The sequence below is a fragment of the Lolium perenne genome, chromosome 5 (assembly GCF_019359855.2).
Source record: "Lolium perenne isolate Kyuss_39 chromosome 5, Kyuss_2.0, whole genome shotgun sequence".
Classification (NCBI taxonomy): Eukaryota; Viridiplantae; Streptophyta; class Magnoliopsida; order Poales; family Poaceae; genus Lolium; species Lolium perenne.
Window position 1 is genome coordinate 101,851,772 of NC_067248.2, and position 8,428 is coordinate 101,860,199.

Below are 8,428 nucleotides of genomic sequence, written 5' to 3' on the forward strand. Positions count from 1 at the left end.
TGGAACAAACAAAAGGCAAGTGTCGGCGGCAAAATTTGGGGCAAAATTGTTATGTGCAATGGCCAAGCGATGGAGACTTCGAACTTGGGAGAGTATGGTTGGCTTGAGCCGAGTATGAGTGTCCTCAAGTGTGAAAGAATCCATTGCAATTGCCAAAGATGAAATGAGAAATCCAAAGAAGAGCAACTTTTTGTGTGACATGTGGCACAAGATGCATAAGGTGTCTCTCACATGTATGACATGGTCCTTGAGATTCTTGGAGTGTATGATGATAACATCAAGACATACAACAACCATTGTGCCAACAAGATGTGTCAAGATATGTTGCATAAGAAGCAAAAGAGGTGACGAGGAGTTGGACCAAACCGGAAACTCGACAAGGCAAGTCGGAAACACATGAGGGCGAAGGCTTGTGGGAACATACCCTTTGGTGTGATTCCCGCGGGTTGGGTCCTTGTTGGGGTAGCTCTCAATTGCGCGTTTCATGAGCTCATGCTCCATAGCGGTGGAAGTTGTCATTCGGGTACCTATACACACAAAAGAGAAAACAAAAAGCGTGTGTGCATGGTAGAGGAACACATCATCCATCATGATGTTCCATGTCTTGTGCACATCACCATTAGTGTCAATCAAGATATTATGAAATGCATGGCGATAGTGCAAATGGCAAGAAGGTGCATTCATGGCATGTGGTAACTCATGATCATCAAAAAGTGAGAAGGCTATGGGGGCCATCTCGTGGACAATGAAATAAGCATTCTTGCATACCAAGCATAAGAAAGAGCAATTGTTCGCAATCTTGGATGCAAGGATCATGGAAGAGTGTAAACATTTGGGGCAAAGCATGCGGAAGCTAATGTCATCCTTGTCATTATCATTGCAAGCAATACATGGTAAAGAGCAAGTGGTCGACATATTGCAAGCAATGGTGGAAAAATCGAAGCTCTCATAGCATGGCATGGTCATGGTATCACAAGCATTCACTTCCACATGATCAACAATGTTATCAAGCAAAGTATCGCATGGGAAAATGAAAGTAGCGTGTGATGTAGCAAATGTATCATCAAGATCATGCATGCACTCATAAGTCATCATGTCCACTAGTGGGATCATGGCATCATCAACACCTATGTTGTTACCTTTGTAGGCCGACTCATGTGAAGTAGGTGTTGTGGAAGTAGGAGGATCCATGTGGTCGACATGTCCATCTTGGAGCAAGCATGGTGAGATATCATCATCTTCATGCACCATGTACATCATCTCCATGAGCGGGAACTTGTCCTCCGTGGAACCTAGTGCAACATAAGAAGATACAAACGAGGGAGAGGTTAATGTGTTAGAAAATGCGATGTCCTCCATGGACCTATCATCTACCTCTCTCAACTCACTTTGTGTATCACTCATGTCCTCCAAACGGAAGCACTCAAACTCACATATGGGGTGGAAGTCACTCAACTCACTATCACTCTCACTCAAGTGGGCTAAGTGGCTCTCATGCTCACATGGGATTGGTACCAACTCATCAATGAAGCATAGGGGAGTAGGCTCGACTTTCTCATCTCCATGCGCCTCCTTGGTTGAAGGGAAATTCCCATGCTCAACCATCTCAACTCCATGCGCCTCCGTAGGTGAAGGGAGAATCCCATGGTCACCATTCTCAACTCCATCGCCTCCCAAGTCGTCCTTAAGTGGTGGCGTCGTGGTGTAGTAGAGAGCTAGGCTCGGATCCACATCAACCTTGAGTTGACCTTGGCGATCTTCATCTTGAAGTGTGGGCGCGATAGGCATCTTGGAGACTTGTGCATTGAGCTCGTCGAAGTAGAGCTTCTTGGCGCTTGGCGTTGTGCATTGCCATGCCACGTGACCCTTGACCTTGCACACCTCACATAGGAGATTGGGACATTCCCGTGGAGGGTGGCCTTGTTGCTTGCATTTGTAGCATCGAAGTCCATAGGCACGTGACGAGGTAGCGGCCATTGTGGTGGTGGCACAAGAGGTGGAAGTCGCCTTATGAGGAAGGTATGCTCGATGTGCACTTGCCATCCTTGGAGTGGTAGGCACCCTATCATGGTGTTTGTCGCCGTCATGTCGAGGCTCTCGTCTTCGTGCATCATCACCATGGCTTGAGTGGTGTCGTCGAAGACTCGTGGAAGATGTTGGTCGATGGCGATCATGAAGTGGCTTGTGGCGGCGAAGCTCATGTGGTGACGTATGTCGATGACGGTCCTTGCCATGCCTAGATGATGGCTCATGCGACTTGGCATGTTGCTTGTGGCGCCTTGTGGAGCTTGGAGAAGAGTGTCGATGACGCTCATGATGGGGATGCTCTTGATGCTCCATATGGTGTACTTGAAGTCGACGATCTTGTGCATAAGCACTCTCATGGTGGCGCCTTGTGTAGCTCGTAGACGAGTGTCGATGACGATCATGATGAGGACGCTCTTGACGATCCATATGATGGTGCCCTCGTGGAGGTCCTCCATCTTCATATGTAGCTCCAATGGCTAAGTAGGGGTATGTGGGAGCGTCGGCGTTGTTCAAGGTGGAGTCGAGGTGGGGCTCCGCCATGGTGTCGATGTCGTAGGCGTGGCGTTGCTCCACCAAGTCGTCGATGTCGTAGTCGTGGCGTTGCTCCACCATGTTGTCCATGCTTGAGGAGCCATTGTCGATGTAGAGCTCCTCGATGTCGGTCATGTCGGTGATGCTCGCGGAGCCAAAGTCGGTGTAGAGCTCCTCGATGTCGGTCATGTTGGCGATGCTCGCGGAGCCATAGTCGGTGTCGAGCTCCACATGTTCCTCCACATCCGCGGTGCTTGAAGAGGTATCCTCCTCGAAGTGCTCCGTGTACTCCTCCGTATCCTCATCTTCGCTATCCATGTTAGCACGATGGTATGTATATGGTGTATGTTAGTGGAAGAACACTACCTCGCAATCTTACCGTGGTATGATAAGATCGGGGCGATCCAACAAGCCGAGGTCAAAACACAATTGTATCGGGCACTCACACAAAAGCACACGCAAAAGCTAGAAAATATGGTGTTAGGTGAGTGTGGTGGAAAGCCAAAAGACGAAATCCGAAATCAAGTGTATTGTCAAGAGTGGGTAAAATCCAAAAATCAAATGTTAAGGCGATGATCACTATAAACACGGAAAAGATGTGGAACACACACACGAGATGAACGGGGTTAGTGCGACCAAGGAATGAGCGGAAAAGTGTATGAAGCCCTTAAGCAAGGGTGCTCGGTGTCACACTAACACAAGAAGAGGCAAAGCTTTGGTTGCAAAGGAAGAGACAACAAGATTCACACGTGGCCTCTCTTCTCTTATCTCTCTTTTGCTTAAAAGCTTATGACACTCTTTTGTATATGGTGGCACTTGCACTCTTTTGTATCTATGGTGGCACTTTGTACACTTTTGTATGTATGATGGCACTTGCACTCTTTTGGTGCTTTGGCGGCTTTTTCTCGCCCTATGTTAGCGTTAGCTCGCTCTTGCTATCTTGCCACACGAGTTTTGCTTAGAAGCTTGACTCCACACTACACACACACCTCACAATCGGGGCCACGTGCAATGTCTCGCAACACTCAATAAGCAATGCTCGATAGGATAGATCGCAAAAGAAGAGGGGTTACAAGGTGGGGTGCAAGTTATACCTAGATGTTAGGCGGTGTCGGAACACACAACTTGCGATGAAGGTGGTGATGTCAAGAGTACGGTTGCAAGTCCGGGGTGCCTCGGATGTCGTCGCTTGCTTCGGAGCTGCGTGTTAGTTTCACAAACAAGGCACTCAAACCGGAACAAGCAAACACAAGTTAGCGGAAGAAAACGGTCAAAGTAGCTTGGCGGCGGTGGCGGTGGTAAGCCGGTGGTGGTTGGTGTCGACGCCCTTGCGGTTGCGGCGGAGGTTATGGAGCCGCAGTGATGTTTCCCGGTGGTTTGGGGAGGGTGGCGGTGCTTGCCGGTGGCGGAGAGGGTGGCGGTGGTTGGCGGAGGTGGCGGTGGAGGTGGCGTCCGGTTGGCGCCCGGTTGACCAGGCCCTGGACCGGCCTGTCCGGTCTACAGCCCGGTTGACCGGGTTCTGGCCCGGTTGGCGCCCGGTTGGCGCCCGGTTTGCGCCCGGTTGGCGCCCGGTCTGGCGCCCGGTTGACCGGCCCTGGTGCCAGGCTGTCCGGTCACTGGCCCGGTTGGCGCCCGGTCGACCGGATTTCGCGGGGCACAGTTTTTCTCTCTCCTGTTCTTGAGCGAAATCAAGCCAAATCGACCAAAACGAAGGGAAATGATGGAATTGGGGGCTAAAAGTTGGGGAGATAGTAGATCAAGCACTCCAACACCAAATCCATGGACCAAAACCACTCAAAACGCAACCAAATCGCAGATCGGTCAAGAGGCAAATTAGGGCTATTTTTTGGGGATTTTTGGGGAAAATTTTTTAGAGACGAAATTGGATGGGTGGGGGGTCAAATCCGCGGAAACCAAAGGCTGCTGATACCATATGATGAGGTCTAAGACCCCGTGTGTGGCCCGATCTTGCGGTTGACCCGAAATCCAAAGGAGGGAGAGAGGGAGAACGCGAAGAACATGATGAACACGAAGAACACGATGAACTCACGCACGCACACCAACCCGATACAATCGATACTTACCCCGTGGCTCGATGGACCACGCCAATAGAATCAACCCGGAAGAGACACGCGGTAGAATTCCGAGCGGAGAGATTGGTGAGGGAGATGAATCTAGGAGTGGGAGAGAGAGTGGGTAACACTAGAATCTCACACACCAAATCCAATCATCCAACATGGGTTGCCTTGATACAAAGGGGATGAAACCCTAGGGAGACAAAGCTCATCTTCATGTTTAAGCTATCATTTTGTCTAAGGGGTAAAGGAGGGGTCCTAGGTGCTTATATAGAGGTACAAGCCAGCTTGGGCCGAAAAGGTACGCAAGTGGATAACTTAGGCAGCTTGGGGAGTCATTCCCGTCGGATCCGGTTTGGGGCCGGTCAGACCGGGCCTGGGACCGGGTGGTCCGGTCCTGGTGCCGGTCGACCGGGCGGCAACCGGACAGTCCGGTCGTGGGGCCGGTCCAACCGGGTTCTGGGCCGGCCAGCCTTCTTCTCCTCTTTCCTTCTTCTCTTCTTCTTCCTTCTTCCTTGCACCATGATGAATGGCTCCTCTTCCCTTCCCTCGCTTCCTTGCACCATGGGTGTTCCTCCTCTCCGGTCCTCGATGACTCTTGTACCTAATGACATATAACATGCTGACATGAGGTAGCATTCCATTCAAGGTATCTACGAGGTCGAGTATCGAGAGGAAGGAGTTCACCTTGACGCGTGTAGCGTGGGTTAGGGTGGAAGGTCCACTTGGGGGACTCTTTGGCCATGGTGTAGCGTCGACGATAGGCAGGGCTGCACTTGATGGTCTTGGTGTAGCGACGTCGGTGACCGGGGCTACATCAGATGGAGAGGGCACATCAAGAAGACCTTCCTCATAAGGCGACTTCTCCCTCTTGTGCCACCACCACAATGGCCCCTACCTCGTCACATGCCTATGGACTCCGATGCTACAAGTGCAAGCAACAAGGCCACCGCCCACGAGAATGTCCCAATCTCCTATGTGAGGTATGCAAGGCCAAGGGTCACGAGGCATGGCAATGCACAAAGCCAAGCGCCAAGACGCTCTACTTCGACGAGATACAAGCTCAAGCCACCAAGAAGCCTACGGCGCCCACACTTCAAGATGAAGAACTCCAAGGCCATCGCAAGGATGATGTGGATCCGAGCCTAGCTCTCCACGTCACTACGGCGCCACCGATGGAGGACGACTTGGGAGGCGATGGAGTTGAGATGGTTGAGCATGGGAATCTCCTGATGCGGGGTGGCCTTCGGTCACCTCCACACCAAGACCAACAAGTCCCCCAAGTGGACCGATGACACGAGCCCGAGTCAAAGCTCTACATGATGAGGTGAACTCGCTCCTCAGCACCCTTGATCTTGGTACCCCTTTGGATGGATTGCTACCTCATGCCGACGTACTATGTGTCATTAGGTACAAGGCGCACCAAGACCCCGGAGAGGAGGAGACGCCAAGGTCAAGAGAGGAAGGGAAGCCACTGGACATGGAGATGATCTTGAAGCCGAAGCCGACGTCGCTCGAAGCGCTCCAAGGAAGAGACGGACGCTGGCCGGTCACAGGCCCGGTCAGACCGGACCCACAACCGGACGCCCCGGTCACAGGCCCGGTCAACCGGGCGCAAACCGGACTAGCCCCCTCGTACCGGACGACGACCGGACCCAGGACCGGATTCTTCGCAGATTCCCGGTTTGCGCCCGGTCGACCGGACCCATGACCGGACTGCCCGGTCACAGGCCCGGTCAGACCGGACCCATGACCGGACAGCCCGGTCAAAGGCCCGGTCAGACCGGACCCAAACCGGATCTGACGGGAATGCCCCCACCAAACTGCCTTAACTTATCCTTTCGCGTACCTGTTCGCCCTTGCTGGCCATGTGTGCCTATATAAGTAGCTGGGACCCCTCATTAGCTCTTTAGACTTGTTTTGAACTCAAACCTACCTTTGAGCTTAGTCTCCCTTGGGTATCATCCCTCTGTAATCAAGGCACCTTGGTTGTTGACTTTGATCTTGTTGAGTGAGATTCTAGTACAAGTTACTCTCTCTCTCTCACCAAGCTCTTCCTCTCCAACCCCAATCTCTCTCCGGGAATTCTGCCACGGCCTCTTCCTCGGAGATTCTATTGGCGTGGTCCATCGAGCCACGGAGGTAAGCATCGGGTGTATCGGGTTGGTGTGCGTGCGTGAGTCTCGGAGTTCCTCGTGTTCGTCGTGTTCTTCGTGTTCCTCGCGTTCTTCCATCTTCCCTCTTGGTTTCGAAGTCAATCCGCGAGATCGGGCCACACACGGGGTCTTAGACCTCATCATATGGTATCAGCAGCTCTTGGTTACCGCGGATTTGACCTTCCACCCACTCGATTTCGTTCCTAGAAAATTTTCCAAAAAATCCCCAAAAATAGCCCCAAATTGCCTCTTGACCGATCTGTGATTTGGTTGCGTTTTGAGTGGTTTTGGTCCGTGGATCTGGTGTTGTTGTGCTTGATCTACTATTTCCCCAACTTTGAGCCTCCGATTCCATCGTTTCCCTTCGTTTTGGTCGATTTGGTTTTGGTTTGGGGAAGAACAGGAGAGAGAAAACTCCAAATCGTGAAATCCGGTTTCGGACCCGGTCAACCGGGCCCACGACCGGACGAGCCAGCCCAGAACCCGGTCGACCGGGCGGCAACCGGACAGGCCGGTCCAGGATCCGGTCCAACCGGGCCCCAGACCGGGCACATCTTCGCGCCCCCTTTGACCTCGACTTCCGGCGATCTCCACCACCACCACCACCACCACCATCGCAGGTATAACTTGCAGCTTTCACCTTGTAACCCCTCTTCCTTTTGCGATCTATCCCATCGAGCATTGCTTGTCTAGTGTTGCGAGACATTGCACGTGGCCCCGCATTGTGAGGTGTGTGTGTCGCGTTGAGTAAGGCACCCAAGCAAACACTCGTGTGGCAAGATGGCAAAAGCGAGGCTAACGCTAACATAGTGCGTGAAAAAGCCCCAAAAACACAAAAAGAGTGCGAGTAGCACCATACATCCATACATCCATACGCCCATACATACAAAAGTGTCCACGTGCCACCAAAGATACAAACGAGTGCAAGTGCCACCATATACAAAAGAGAAAAAGCTTTTAAGCAAAGAGAGATACGAGAAGAGAGGCCGCGTGTGAATCTTGTTGTCTCTTCCTTTGCAACCGAAGCTTTGGCTCTCCTTGTGTTAATGTGACACCGAGCACTTATACATACACTTTTCCGCTCACTTTTGGTTGCACTAACCCCGCTTATCTCGTGTGTGTGTTCCACAACTTTTTCCGTGTTTATAGTGATCTTCACATTGACATTTGGATTTTTGGACCTCACCCACTTTTAACAACATACTCGATCTTGGATTTGTCATTTGGCTTTCCACAACACTCGCCTAACACCATATTTGCTAGCTTTTGCGTGTGGTTTTGCGTGTGTTCCCGATACACTTGATCTTGCTTTCGGCTTGGTGGATTGCCTCAATACTATCTTACCTTGGTAAGAGTGCGAGGTAGTCTCCTTCCACTAACATACACAACATAGTTCTTGTCTTTCCATCATGGATAGGAACGGAGATACCAATAGGGATGAAGAGATCCTCCGCAACACCGAGAGGTTGGCTACTCAACACAACCTATGGACGCAACGACAAGAGTTCAAGGAGCAACTCACCCTCTTCGAGACGCGCATCGATGAGCAATACGATGAGGTGGCTCACAACTTCTCCGCCGTGAACCAAGACTTGGCTCTTCTTCGTGAAGCTACGGACAACTTGAATGGCCAAATGG